Source organism: Hyperolius riggenbachi, chromosome 1 (assembly GCF_040937935.1).
Source record: "Hyperolius riggenbachi isolate aHypRig1 chromosome 1, aHypRig1.pri, whole genome shotgun sequence".
Classification (NCBI taxonomy): domain Eukaryota; kingdom Metazoa; phylum Chordata; class Amphibia; order Anura; family Hyperoliidae; genus Hyperolius; species Hyperolius riggenbachi.
Window position 1 is genome coordinate 435,216,327 of NC_090646.1, and position 14,146 is coordinate 435,230,472.

At 39.5% G+C, this 14,146-nt stretch overlaps 1 protein-coding gene across 1 annotated transcript in view; it reads right to left on the reverse strand.

Moving 5' to 3' along the window:
- The window catches only part of LOC137553164 (protein FAM240B-like), a 98,922-nt gene extending 92,638 nt beyond the window's left edge, over positions 1–6,284 (reverse strand). Inside the window, exon 1 of the mRNA XM_068271436.1 lies at positions 6,069–6,284. The gene's annotated coding sequence lies outside the window, so the exon portion shown is untranslated. The remainder of the gene's footprint in view (positions 1–6,068) is intronic.
- Between the last annotated feature and the right edge of the window lie 7,862 nt (positions 6,285–14,146).

Genomic DNA, 14,146 nt, shown 5'->3' on the forward strand with positions numbered 1-14,146 from the left:
AAATTTTAAAGTAAATATGCAAGCAGTCTCTTGGAAATGCAACACAATGAACAGTGATAGGGAAATGTGCATGTGCAGGCCCTAATTCTTATTCATTTCAACTAACTTAGTCATGGCGCCTTGTGTGCAGAAGGTTGCTGGAGTGTGTAGTTCACTGTACTTTGCAGTATCATCAAGGACCAAGCAGAATGCAATCTGTTATTAGTCTACAATACCATTGTAGTTAAATGGGAAAATCCTTGATTAACTGTGTGACCTTATATTTTCTGTATCATCAAGGTTAGTGTTAGGCAGTATTATAATTAGTGCTAACTATGGGTGTTCTACAGTAAGTTTCATTTTATTTCCCGTAAGGAAAACAAAAACTGTATCAAATCATCTTTATATATTACGATAGTTTTGACAAAATGTGTTACGTAGACATGAGTTAATTCAATGTTAGCACTCGTATACCACTTTTCTCCTGTCAGACTCAAAGCACTTGAGAGCTGCAGCCTCTAAGGGTGAACGTAGGCCACCCTGAAGCATTAGGGATAGGGAGTCTTGACCAAGGATTTCTAAGGCCAGGATCACACTTAGCCAAATCACATGCATTTTCCCCATAGCACATAGTGAAACACTCACACCGATGGGCATGTGCAAGTATACTGACCAGGGCCGGCCTGCTCATGAGGCGGGGTGAAACTTTTGCCTCAGGCGGCAAAAAGTCTAGGGCCGGCCCTGCTCATGTGATTCTGCTAAGTGTGACCACGGCCTTACTGAAAATATAACTGGCTCCAGTATGGATTTGAACCCTATTTGGTATTTTGACATTAACTGGTATGCTATCCATCTACACATTTGTGTGTCTGCTATTATGTTTTGGCGGGGTCTGATCACAAGCTTTGCATTGCTTCTACTGCAAAAGCAGGCTAATATTGCTGACAACTGCAGGTGAGATAAGAGTGATTACAACTAATATGCATACTTCTTAAGCACATCCACATATGGGTAGTATTACTTCTTTCTTCCTAATGAGCATGACATTGCAGTCAAACAACATAATGTACAAGTGCAAAGGGATCCATGAAATGTCGTTTTCTGCTATGAGCAGTTACAATACAACAGAGAGTTCATCATTTTGAGACACCTTTTATCAATATGATGTATGACAAGATTATGAGAACATTAGTAGACCTATGCTGAAGTTGAAAAGTGATACTTAAGTATTTAATAGCATTGAGTTAAAACTTTACTTGAGTAGTGATAATGATGAATATAGTTTCTTTTGGTACTAAAGTTCAGTTACCATTTAATGCTAAATCTTTATCCTCTCATGGCCATAGCCTTAAAGCACACCTCAAGAGTGAGAGAGAGATATAGATGCTGACATATTTATTTCCTTCTATACAATGCATACTGTCTGGCTGTCCTACTGATCCTCTGCCACTAATACCTTTAGTCAAATACCTTGAGGCAGGGGTCACACTTATCGGCTTTCGTACGCGTTTTCTGCACAGAAAAACTGACTTCAACTGAGAACTCATGTTAATTAATAAGCAAGGTCACACTTTAATGCAGATTTCGCACGCAGAAAAAAAACTGACATCTTGCGCAATTTGTCAGTTTTCTCTATAAATTACATTAGCTGCTGTAAGGCAGGGGTCACACTTGTCTTTCAGTTTTCTGCAAAGTGTAGAAAACTGAAAGACAAGTGTGACCCCTGCCTGAACAAACATATAAATCAGGTGCTCTGATTGAAGCCTGACTGGATTAATTCCATGCTTGTTTCAGGTGTGTGATTGACACTATTGCAGCCAAAGAGATCAGCAGGACGGCCGGGCAACTGGTATTGTTTAAAATTAAATTAATAAATATGGCAGCCTCTGTATCCCTATTACTTCATGTTCCCTTTAAACACATTTAGTACAAGTGAGTTGTCTCCTGTCCACATATTTTTATGAAAATTCTTATCTGTGTGAAAATGTGACATTTTTATACAAATTATGGCAATAAGAAAATGTCCATATTTGCTCATCGCTAGTTGTGATCACCGAGGTACTGTTTATTTATTCCTTCCAACACAATTCCTTGCAGGTTACACAGCAAAGCAGTAGTTTATAACTATAAAAATACAAATGGAGAAAAAGATAAAATGATGAAATAAGGGATTCTACAAGAATGTGATCAAATGTATTGGAAGTACACGCTCCATGTCCATTATTCTCCTATCAGATAAGTTGGTGTGTGGTCCACTCTAAACATGCACCAATCATTATATCTGCATAATGGACAATGATAGGACCTTCACGGGCACATCCTGGTCTCAGATTATCATAATTCCTTTGTATAGCATTGTTCGAAAATTCCCGTGTGCAATCTCTCTACACAATACAATCTGCACACATTATAGCTACAATAAAATCCTGTAAATTCCTTGGAATCCCTTGAGAATAAATGCATATGAAATATAGGAGTGCTTTCAGTGATCACAATGGGCTGTTTCTGGCATTATCTTATTGTTCTGGATCACCAGGTAAGAGCAAAATCAGGTCAGTGTTGGACAAGTTGCTTTTTTATTTTTTTATTTAACTTCTCAGAACACTACTGCTTCTACCACTTTATATTACATCAATATCTATCTTCTGAAAAAATGCATACATAATATTCTAGAAGTAGTATGAACTGAGCACTTGATTAATAAAAATATGTCCTGCTGAGAGATGAAGGGAGATGAAAAAAAGATTCACAGACTTGAAATAGGCCATCAGTGTCTGTTTTGCAATTCCAGCTGATCAATTCATTACATGATTACATAAAGATGTACATGCAAACTGTGTCAGCATGAGCGTTATATAACAACGCCAGAATCAGTAAAAATACATCCAGAAGTCTAAAAAAAATCTGATTAATCAGAGGACTATTACACAACCCAGTAATTAGGCCCATTTTTTTTTAAAATAACAAACTACTGTCAGAGCCATATGATGTCACTGTGTCATCTGCTGAACAAAGTTTTATTAACACCCAAAGTCACAGAAGACCTCAGCTCTAAGTCAGTAATCCAATACTGACTACTCAATATTTTCTTGATGAATTCTCACTTTCTGTATGCATAAAATCAAAAGCTTGTTCCCAAGCAATTGATTTTTTTCAAAGAAATATGCTTAAAGCATTGAAGCTAATTACAATTTTTGATTAAAACATAAATGCAAACAGCGCAGTCTTGAGAGGTAAGTCAGGCACACAAATTTTACAAAATCCATATTCCATTCAATAAAGAGAAGCAGGACAGTAACTACAGAGAGTTTAACTGGTAGATGTACTATTAAAGACACAAGTGAGTTCCAACAAGGACATTAGGACAATTTGGCAAATAGCGTGAAATAAAGAAAAAGGAACTTTGCTTGTTCATGAACTTTTGTGTGTGTGTGGCATTTTAGCCTGTCACAGAGTAGAGGATCTCAAACGTTGCTTGGTTGTGGCAACGTCTTTATTCTGCCTATGCAACACATGAAATATTAAAATGGATCACATGAAAACCCTCCTAGATTGTCTACCTCTGTTTAGAAAATGGCCTTTTCAAATTATTCGTTGGAACCCACACAAACAGTTGTGCCAAGAGCCCTATGTTGTCAGCTACTAGTAGTAATCATGACAATTAGCATATTCTCCCCCAAGACATAAATGAACAATGTCCTGAGTGAGCCCTACACTGCACTATTTAAAGTGACTTTGAGTCCCATCAGTAATATATAGGGTCCACTCTTTAGGAACAGTGCAACAGACTGAATCATAAAAGAGTGGGCATATGGAGAAAGATGCCATTTGAACATGAAACAGATGTGGACTGATCTGACCTCTCCACCACCCTGCATCGTGTTGCTTTATGCTGTAAGCTGCTGCTATTGTGGTTTTGAAATGGTATCAATTAAAGTGATGTTCGTTCTTTAGGAAACCACTAAAGAATAGTTTTAGATGGTTTGAAAAGGAGATAGACCTCCTGAAACTCTCTTGCTGTCCCATATCATCATCAGGGTACCTTTCCATCACCTCTTGCCCAGATAGAAATTGAAAGCAGACACAGTAGTAAACCAAACAGTTTTTGTAGTATGAGTTGGATTTTGTCAACTAGTTTGTATTCTGGTCCTTAATCATTTCCTGTCCCCAAAATATGCTAAAGAGAAACAACTATCCATGCAGGACCAGGAAGTGTAGAACACCTCTCCCACAAGGACACTAGCAGCAATAAAAGAATGCATTCTTTAACATCTTTTTTTACTATTCCAATATAATAAAGCAATAAAAACAAATAATGGAATAAGCAGGGTGTAAAGCCAAACAAACATCTTGAAAACCCAATGTCTACCTCTCTTGGTGCACATAACCACCATCCAAGTCCATGATCTAAATTTGGGTTTGTCTAGGTCAGGAGTTATTTTTTTGCCATGTGCAACTTATGCTACGTACACACATGCGACAACGATCGTTCGTTAAGAACGACGAACGAACTTTTAATTGATGAAAGAACGACCTAAGTAAAGTTAGTTTTAAAAGGTGTGTAACGATCTGATCGTTAGAACGAACGTTACATCACAAAAAGCAACTATTGCGCCTGCGCATAAAAAAGAGAAGTTTCACGAAGAAATAGTGAAATGCGCATGTCAAGCCTAGTACGAACGATCGTTTCCAACGATGTACTACTTTTGCAAACGATCGTCGTTGGTTAAAATCCGCCGAGACAGAACTTTCTTTTGTAGCGATTTGGCTCGTTCGTCGTTTGCCTTAATAGTCGGTGGTTCGTTTTTTGTAACGATCGTCGTTGGTAAAGATCGGGGAACGATCGTTACAAACGACTATAGTCGCATGTGTGTACGCACCTTTAGGCAGCCTGTGAAGTATATGGGCCCACTCCACATATGTAGCTACTGCAGTTGTGCACAATCTAATAACAGCTCTAATATCTATTGTTAATTAGTGATACATACCACACACAGTGTTTTGAAATTTGTAGAAAAACTGGTATTTTTGTTGAGACAAAATCAATTGCTTACTATCATACTATAACTTCTACAAGCAAATACTCAACATCTATTCACCGCCCTCCAAGACATTGCTGAAGCCCAGGATGGGATTTCCTCAACTAGATAGTTAAGTACATTTTTCAAATTCACCTTGAACTGTCATTACCCTAAACAGCTAAGACATATAGCTGTCCAGTTCTTGGGGTGAATGGATGATACATGACCATTCTGTTTCGTAACAAAAAGTAATTTAAAAAAATAAAAAAAATAAAATTATATATATACATATATATATATATATATATATATATATATATATATATATATATATATAATTATATATATATATATAATTATATATATACAGATATATATATATATATACATACATATATATATATACATATATATATATATATATATATATATATATATATATATATATATATATATATATATATATATATATATATATATATATTCTTGAATGTTGCTTGGGGCACTGAGATCAACACAGGTTGGCTAAACTGGTATAAAATCAGTATTTTATAAATCAGACCAATTTTACAGGTTGCAAATCTCTTTTCCTTTTCTCAGATAGCTTATACCATCTGTTGTATCACATAAAAATATGTAAAATGTAATGACTGTACACAGCAAAATATTCAAATCAGCAACAGAACATTAATGTGGGTCATCTCGGGTTACCTAAAATAATTTCAGTAGACAGACATCATATCCTCATATCCCTGTTTACAAGACATTCATTAATTTGTGTTCTGAAATGGACCACAGCAGAGTAAGTTATTCAAATTGAATGTTTTAGGCACTTGATATAAACTGCTTGCATACACAGGAATCAGCTCTAAGTTCAAAATACCGTTCTCGTATGGTAATTTTTCATTTTCATTCATGCAAATAAAGTACATTGCTTGCAAAGTGAGTTACTGTTAATAGCATTGAACTAGGCAAAGGGAGGAAAAAAAATAATAAAGAGGAAGAAATAGTTCTGAACATCATCGAAGTTATTGCCATAAGAAAGGAAGAAAGGTGAACTTGCCTTACCTTTAGGAATGGTGCTCACACACTGCTCACAAGTCACCTGAAATGCTAGTGATCAGCTGTGCCTCTGAAGCAGGCTCATTTCCTTGCCGTTATTGGATGTTATATAGCAATGAACATATCAATGGCAGCACTTGGAGTCACATAACAAATACCTGCATGATCTTTTTATTCCATGTCCGTTAAGGTTTTTCCCTCAATGACTAAGCCGTTTGACAATCTAACAGCAAAGCAAGTGCCTTTGGGGGTTTCTTTAAAGCATGCCCTGTGTAAACACAGTTGTACTATGCTATAATGAGACAATTTTAGCACTACTTAATTATAAGCCTGGGAGTATTCTTGAAAACGTGGTATAGGCACTTTACTCCATTTTGCATTGTACTTTAAATCTTTTGCAATATGATCTGGCAATAAGAAGAAAGGATGGAATGTTGTCCGATTGCAGTCGGCTATTGTATTACATATGACACAGGGAAATATGTTGTTCTTTAGAACTGTTAATCTAGAGATGCATTCTTCATTATCGCACAACAAACCATCCTGTCCACAGGAAGCAGCGGTGTTAATGACCTGTGTCAAAATATATTTGCTTGATAGAGATTGACGATGATTAAATTAGCAGAAGTGCTGTACACTGGAATGTTTAATAAGCCCAGAAGTTGTATGCCTAGCGCCAAATGAAAAACAGTAAAATATAAGACGAGTGTTTTGTGCGTTTATTAGCATCAATTACATAGGAAATAAATTCTGGGGAAAGGGTCATTAGTTTTGTTCTTCAGATAGCTGACTCTTCTAAAGTCATCACAGATGTTTTTTTTTTTAATTATGTTTGTTTTCGTTTTGTTTTTTTTCCCCCTGATTACAGCTAATTAATTTCATTCTATGAATCAAACCAATAAGCATTTGCATTTTTGTTCCTGTACATGCAGAATTTCAATCCTTTGTCAAAACATGGAAAATATGAATAGATTGTGTAAGGTTTGCAGGACGATCATACAGGAGTTGGTGGAGTGATTTTGTCTGAATGATAGTTGGTACATTTTAGCAATTGCTCCTTTTCACAGGACACTTAAAGAGAACCTGAACTGAAAATAAAAAGTCAAAATAACCATACACAGGTCATACTTACCTCCTGTGTAGTCTACTCCTCAAACTCTTTCTCCTCTTCTGCGTCCCATTTGTCCACTGTGATCAATGGAATTCTCCGTCCTCCATTTTAAAAATGGCCATTACCCCATAACAGCTTCCTGGTCAGCACACTGTTAAACTGTAATATCACCCACTTGAGCCATAGGGAAACATGGACATTACCTTGCACATTCAGAACTTGAAGGGATCACAGTAAGAAGAAAATGGTGAGCTTCAGAGAGGAACTGATGGTGAGGTTAGTATATAATATTCATTTGCAGCTATGTCATGTGTTTATTTTAAATAATTTTACCCGCTTCAGGTTCCCTTTAAAAATCTGGGGCTGAAATGTCCTGGCAGAATGATAGGTCTTGCATGTCACTTCTTTAGATCTGGACCATGTTTTGGGTATAGCAATTAGCAACCAATGTTATTAGTTGATCTGAATTATGCCCATAGAGCTGTATTTCCCAGAAGGCAGTTGCTGTCCAACAAAGTGTCTTTTGATGGTTTGGGGTGAGACAGGCCCCAGGATTGTGGATTCAGGGAGGACCTGGTTGAGTGAGTGGCAGAGAGTGCAATTAGGTCTGTGGGAAGTGGCCATTAGTGGGGCAGACAAGATGGTGAAACTGTAACAATATGGTGAAGCCCTGAACATCTGCAATAACAAAAACTTAAACAAAACACAAATGTACAAAAGAAACTATAAACAAGACCCCCCAAATCTGCAACATAAAACAGTCACAGTAACAGTTTTGGCCTCCAAAACTCCTGCCTCTCTTTCTCCACAAGTAAAAATTAAAAAGACAGAAGATACAAAAGAAAAAAAAAGTCTACTATTATGTAACAGTTGTCAGTTTCTGTGGAATTTATGTTGAATTTAAAGAAATAATTAACTGAATTACTAAACTCAGGCCTGGGGCCACGTGCGCATGTTACTGACAATGTTGTGTTTGGTGCAGGGAGAAGCCATGAGATGGCTTTCTCTGCTCACGCTAAAGTATGGGGAATTTAACAAATATATACCCCTACCAATCACCTAGCCTCCCCCTAGTGGTGTTTTTCGGGGGTTTGGCTATTGCCACCACCCAAATTAAAGTGTTTTTTGACCAATATTGCTATAACTGGAATAAAATTATAGCCTATGGCATGGCTCTCAAAGCAGGCACTACACCGCTTGGCGTCAGCACCGAGATCACTTGTCTCATTAAGCATTGCTTGCCAATCATTGTGATTGGCAACCGGTGCATCATTATGGCTGAAGATCTTGGGCTCATACTCCAGAATCGGATCTCCCCACACTTTGCCCCGAACCTCAGGGCACGTAGTGCCCAACGTGGTGCCCATAACCAAAGCAATGGCATCCAATGCTATGTCGACACTGCTCTCTTCTCCCCCTCCTTGAAGTGCAATGGAAAATCACAAAGCAAAGCAAAGCAATGCATATAGTAAGCCACTCCGCCCTGTCAATCGATGATGATGCGGCCACACTGTAGCTTTGCCTCGCAGCTGTGTTTGAATGCTGCGCGGTGCTGCTGGGGAGCAATAGTGTGCTGCATGTTGAGAGGACTGAGGAGCGATAAATCAAACCTCTGGTCAGAGCTGCAAATGGACAAGGAGGGGGAGAACAGACTCACAGCCAGAGCCAGCCAGGAAGATGGGACACGGAGGATGCAGCAGCAGCTAATTAAAGAGTCCATACAGATGATGTGATGTATACCCTGTCTGACTTTTTCTCTGTCTTAGTTGTTCTGTGTGCCTTAATTGTTCGTGTGTGTGTGTATGTGTGTGTGTGTGTGTGTGTATGTGTGTGTGTGTGTCTGTGCATGTGTGTGTGGGTCTGTGCATGCCTGTCTGTGTGTGTGTTTCTGTGTGCCTGTGTGTGTGTTGTTCTCCTTAGTTGTTCTCTCTCTGTACCTGTGTGTGTCTCTCTGTGCCCCATCCTATGTGTGTGTGCACCTCTCTCTGTGTCCCATCCTATGTGTGTGTGCATCTCTCTCTGTGTCCCATCCTATGTGTGTGTGCATCTCTCTCTGTGCCCCATCCTATGTGTGTCTGGCACTGTCTGCCTCTCTCTGTGCCTCACCCTATGTCTGTGTGCCTCTCTCTGTGCCTCGCCCTATGTGTGTGTGCCTCGCCCTCTTTCTGTGCCCCATCCTATGTGTATGTGCCTCTCTCTGTGCCCCATCCTGTGTGTGTGTTTGTCTCTCTCTCTGTGCCCCATCCTTCATGTGGGTGTCCCTCTTCCTGTGCCCCATCCTCCATATGTGTGTCCCCCTCTCTGTGCCTCGTCCTCCATATGGGTGTCCCTTTCACTGTGCTTCATCTTCCAAGTGTGTGCCTCTCTATCCCTGTGCCCCGCCCTCTGTGTATGTCTCTTTCTCTGTGCCCCATCGTCTGTCCGAGCCCTCTCTGTGCACATCCGTATAGCACTGACATCTTCTGCAGAACTTTACAGAGTACATGGTCATGTCACTGACTGTCCTCAGAGCAGCTCCTAATATAGTATCCCTACCATACTCATAGCCTATCCTTCCATATTATTATTATTATTATTATTATTACGTATTTTTATTATTATGTATTTATTATTATGTATTTATATAGCACTAAAAAATTTTGCAGCACTTTACAGAGTACATAGTCATGTCAATAACTGTGCTCAGAGGAGCTAACAATTTAATGTCTAATGTCATTCCATATTATTATTATTATTATTATTATTATTATTATTATTATTATTATTATTATTATTATGTTTTTGTATAGAACTGACATCTACAGCACTTTGCAAAGTACATAGTTATGTCACTGACTGTGACATCACAGTTTAATCCCTGCTATAGTGTACCATATACCTAGTGTTTTTTTCTCCCACTGGAACTTGGCACCCTATGTAACTTAGCTTCCACTGCTCCCTAGCACCTATTGCATGTCTGGCACCCCTTTCTAGTCATAAACAACTTACTACTGTCATTTGTCTCCTGCTGCCTACCTGCTCATCACTAAAGTCTATTGATCACTATCTACCGTCTGCTAGAATCTACCCATCACTACAAGCCTCTCACGTGAATCGAAAGTTCACTACTGGCCACCACTAGCATTGACCGATCGCTACCAGCCTACCACTAGCATTGACCGATCACTACCAGCCTGCTAATAGCATCGACCGATCACTACCAGCCTGCTATTAGAATACCTGATTAATCAAGGTAATCAAGGAAGGTAAGTATTTACTTTTCTGAATCTGATTTGCCCCATGGAAAGTAGTGATATAGCCCCTGCTAAAGCACATGTGCTTTTGATTTTTCTCTTCTGAAACCAACATTGGTTATTGGTGTTAGGTGAAAAACTAGTGAGTACAGGTGTACCCCGATGTCATTGACCTATCCTCCAAAAACCTGGCTAGTTGGAACACTTGTGCTTAAAGGGGTTCTTTCACGAATGAGGAAAAAAATAAAAAGTGGTTTATGCATAAACTATTAAACATCCTTGTAAAATAATGTAAAAAGTTTTTTTTTAAAAAAGGAATGGTTTCATCAATATAACATGTATTGTAAATAGTGACGGATGACGGCTGGGAGGCTGTAATGATCGCTGCTGCAGCAGCTATTACTGGAAGTAGTAGTGCTGCAGCTCAGGCAGTTCTGATCTATTTCCATGCAAGTTGCATAGCTTTGTCTGTCTTTCCCTGCTGTCAGCTTGTGACTGATTATCATTCACCTGTGTGGGAATCTGCATGTCTGCTCCCATTGGATGACCTCAGTATAAAGATCTGCTTCCTGCAGGGTTTCCTTGGGTTTTCATAGCTTCAGCCTAAGCCAGTCTTGCTGTCGCTTTAGCCCCCGATCGTGTTTCTTGTTATAAAGATACTTTGCTGGTCTTTGCATCATATATTGGTTCATTGCCAATATATATGCATACTAGCACGTTTATTATTTTCCTTGTATTTGTGTTACGTGATACATCAGTGTCGCTGATGTATACGTACACGAACTGTTTATATCCTGTGTGCAGTTAGTCAGCTTTCCAGCACGTTTTGGTAGGTTGCGCGTACCGTGACCACCCGTGCTGAGGTAGTTACCCTGCTCCTGGTTCTGTTTGTGGATTGCGTTCATCTCTGCGAAGAGATAGCGAATCCTTCTGAATCCTGTTCTGTTACTGTTTGTGGATTGCGTTCATCTCTGCGAAGAGATAACGAATCCTTCTGAATCCTGTCCTGTTACCGTTTGTGGATTGCGTTCATCTCTGCGAAGAGATAGCGAATCCTTCTGAGCCCTGTTCCCTGTTTTGCTCCAGTGTTAGTCAGCGTTCCTGCTTATGTCATATATCGGTTCATTGCCGATATATACATATGTTAGTCAGACGTTACAAATAGTTTCATTGATAGCTGTAATTGTAATACGCTAGGAAAACATACTTATTGTATATTTATCTGTGTTACGTTCATCTATCTTAATCCTGCTATTTTCTGACTGTCCTGTCCTGTCTTTGTGAGGCACGCCATCGCCGCATCGCATTGGCTGCCTCATTCCAGTCTGTCTGGTTTTGGACGCTTGCTGTCGCTAAGTAGCCGCTAGCTGGCAAGCGTTCATTCTGTCTACCTGTCCTGATCTCCTCAGTTCTGGTTTGTGCACTCAGCGCTACTTTGCGCTGAGACGTTATAACGTAAGCATTGTTTGTGGCTGTCAGATCTGCATCGGCTCTGTGCGCCACAATCTCCTATTGGAGTCAGTCCTCCCCTCCACTATACTAGGGATAGCCTGTTTCCTGGTGCTAGTGTGTGTACCTCCTCCACGCCAGCTCATGCGTTGCATGCTGACTGTGGAGAATACACCACCAAGCCTTACATTATGAAAACCCCATTACCAATCCCCATTGTGGGGGGGATTCCCAGAAAGTATGAGACTGTTAATTATGGTTCCTGTTCCTTTAAGAAATTTGAAGAACTTAGCTCTGAAACAGAAAATGAGTTTTTCTCTGAATGTGCCAGGTTCCTGACCAATCCTGATCTCCAAGCGACTCCTGTTTCAACCTGGGCACTCCAACTAAGTTATATTTTGTTTAAAGGGGAATTATTCCAGTGGGCATTTGATGTTCTCAATCATTCCGATTTGAAAGAGAGACCACTGGAATTTCTAGCGTTTGTGATCCATAACTGGTTGCGCATAGATCCATTGCCTTTTCCTCTTAATGAACTCCTGGCAGCAGGCCAATCAGCTGCTCCTTCAATTGCTTGCAAGAATGAGCAGCAAGCAGAAAGTGTTACTGATAATTTTCCTGCAGCTTTGAATAAATCACCAAAAACCGCAAGGTCAAAGGCAAAACGCAAACGTTCTAAGAAACGTGTCCAATCTGCAGAATCGTTATCCTTAGCGACTGAGACCTATAATGAGATTCTGCCATTAACAGATAATGAAATGCAATTGTCTTTCAGGGGAGTTAAATGGACTTATGAAACTACTAATGAACTTTCCTCCCTGGCTAGGGAAAATAAAGATTTTTGTTTAAAAGAATTATCTGAGTATGATTATGATGAGATATTACAGAGTATTGAACAAATCAACTTATTTGTGAACCAAGGGAAGTTTGCATACACTACAGTTCAACACTTGCTACAGGTATTGGAGATTCTTAAGAATAAGGAATCTGCCAATCACCTGCTAATTAACCCTATACATGTGCCTGCCACAATCATATCTGCAAACCATGATCTGCCTGTTAAGTATGCTTGGAATCCTCCATTTGAGAAAGGAGAGATGGAAGCTCTGGTCAATGAATGGAAGAATGATTCAAGTTCATTTTGTCAATTTTACAGTGCAAAAAGTGAATTGGTATTGAATGCATGCATTAAGTCTGCCTATAACCTAATAAAAACTGGTGTGTGTGAGTATGACTTTGTGGCTCCATTGATTGATGTGTGGGAACTGATTTTGGATGATTTTTTTGTGACTCCGAATTCGCAAATTTGGCGTTCTGACCCGCCTGCTTCAGCACCTTTGGCTGATTCAGCAGGTGATTCGGAGCTCTTTTTGTGTGAAATTGAAGTTCCTGCAATTCCACCCTGTACCATGGATAACTCAGTGTTACTTCCCAGTAAAACAGAAGCCACTGATACATTCTTAACCTTGCCCTGCGCAAATTTCTCAGCAGAGAATCCAGAGGTCCTGCTGACTTCCGAGTCCAGCCTAGCCAGTACTCATGACTCTTTGTTTAGTGAAACAGACACCAGAAAAATCTTGCCTGTCTCTGCAAACACTTCTGCAGAAATTACCTGTGTTAATAAAGTTCAACTCCTGTCTGATCCAGCAGATGCGCAAACATTGTGTCTTGATCTTCCTGTTTCTACACCTCGCTCTAGTTTCGTGAATAGCTCAGAGCATCTGCTATGTGAACCTGAAATCGCAGAATTATTACCTTGTTCAGAAAATGTTCCAATAAATTTGCCCTGTACCATGAATTGTGCAGTAGATCTCTCCAATGAAACTCAGGTCACAGAATCATTATGCTGTCCAGCAGGTGCTTCCATGGTTTTGCCCTGCAATATGGACTGTTTAGTGATCCTGTCCAGTGAAGCTGTGGTCGCAGAGTCTTATGCTTCACCCAGTACTTTGGATATTTCAAACCCTCTAGCAGAAGGGTCTGAGGCACTGCTTACCTCAGTTGGTGTTGCAGTAATATTCACTTGTCTAGCAGCTGTTTTGGAATTACAGTCTGCTCTAATAAAACTTGGTGAATTTCTGCCTAGCAAAGCAGAAGCCATTGAAATATTGTCAGCAATTGTGTTAGATACCTTGCCCTGTACACAGTCTGATTTAACCAATGTTGAGTTCCTCTCCAATGTTGTAACAGCCGAGGAACTCCAGCCCTGTCCTCTGAATGTTTCAGAAGTCTTGCCCTGTAACATGGATAATTCTGATTCTCTGGTCAAAATAATAGAAATCTCAGAATTT